Source organism: Triticum aestivum, chromosome 1B, assembly GCF_018294505.1.
Source record: "Triticum aestivum cultivar Chinese Spring chromosome 1B, IWGSC CS RefSeq v2.1, whole genome shotgun sequence".
Taxonomy (NCBI): Eukaryota; Viridiplantae; Streptophyta; class Magnoliopsida; order Poales; family Poaceae; genus Triticum; species Triticum aestivum.
Genome location: NC_057795.1, coordinates 115941128 through 115942915, shown reverse-complemented (window position 1 = coordinate 115942915; position 1788 = coordinate 115941128).

Sequence of the window (1788 nt, the reverse complement as noted above, 5' to 3'; positions counted from 1 at the left end):
ACGACCGGGGGGGGGGTGCGCGATGGTGATGGAGGTTTTTGGTAGGGTTTAGATGCGATGATTATAGCTAGATGCTGGTCAGGACTAGAGGGGGGGGGTGCGATCTTCCTAATTGTAGTCAATCTGCTACAGCAGCTTATCCTTCAAAGTACCGATCCTGACCTACATCACCCCATTTTTACCCACATGCCCCCTACTGTACTACAATATGCAGACAATACCTTGATCATCGCAAACGCCTCTCCCTCCGCTGCTGCCTCACTCAGGAACATCCTTCAAAACTTTGCTCAAGCTACTGGCCTCACCATAAACTTCTCTAAAACAACCCTAGCAACCTTGCACGTAGACGAAACCCTAGCTGCCAACACCGCCCTCGCTATGGAATGCACGCGTGCACCCCTCCCCCAAATCTATCTTGGGCTTCCCCTCGCTCCTACCAGGCCACCATCCTCTGCCTTCGCACCGTTAGTCACTCGAACCCGTAAGCTTCTAGCAGGCTGGCGGGCCAAGCTCCTCGACAGAGGTGACCGTTTCATCCTCATCTCGGCCATTCTTGACTCCCTGCTCACTTACTATATGTCTGTATTCCGCATCCCTAGGAAAACCCTGAAAGTCATTGACTCCCTGAGACGATCATTTTTCTGGGTTGGTGAGGATGAATGCTCGGGTGCCAAATGCTTAATTGCATGGAAAAATGTTTGCTTGCCAAAAAAAATCAGTGGCTTAGGGCTGAAAAACTTACAGGTTCAAAATGACTGCCTCCTAATGAAGTTTGCTGTCAAGGCTCTCTCATCCACGCCCTCTCCATAGCTTGATTGGCTTGAACTCCAACACCCCAATGCCCTAGTCTCCTCAGGCCCACATGCTTCATTCCTATGCCGCACGATAGCCCTACAACTCCCAACCCTACAGTCAATCTCCTTCGTCTTAACAAATAGTGGCACGCATACTTACTTCTGGGGCTAGACTCATGGCTCACCCCAAAACCCCTAGCTACCACTTACCCAAACCTCTTCTCACACTCAACACTGCAGCTGGTTAAGGTGGCTAACATATTGCGCTTCGGTATCGAAACAAACCTCCGTAATCGTCTTTCACTTGCTGCAGAAACAGAACTGGTCTCGCTTTTGGCTGTTTTGCAGGACTTCACGCCTTCGGCAGACGAGGATCAGTGTTTCCTCCATAGGGGACATGCTTTCTCCATCAGAAGAGCCTACGGCACCATCATGGCAAGGCCAGAACCGAACCTCATTCCCCCTCTCATTTGGGCAACCAAGGCCCCACGCAAGATCAAGATCTTCGCTTGGCTACTTTTCAAGGATCGTCTCAACACCGCCGTCAACCTTCACCACAAGAACATCATTGACTCCGACTTGTGCACTCGATGTAACTTGCTGCCAGAAGACTCCATCCACCTATTTGTCTCCTGCCCCCTCGCCAACAGCATCTGGCAAAGAATTGGCGTTCTACCCCAAGATGAAGATCTCAATGAACTATGGGATCTGCCACTGCCCCAACACTTACCTACCAACGCATGGCCTCTCATCCTCCTTGCGCTCCTTTCGTCTATTTGGGCTGCAAGAAATGATATGCTCTTCAGAAACATCGACCAATGTTCTGCAATAACTCTTAGGAACCTAATAGCTAACTTAGATCTATGGTCACACCGTCTTGTGGATACGGTGGACAAGGAGGACGTCTTCTCGTGGCGGACCTACCTCTCTGCACGATGCATCGTGCCCCTGTAACCTGTTTCTGCTGTTGCGGCAGCCGTTTTGAGGAATATAT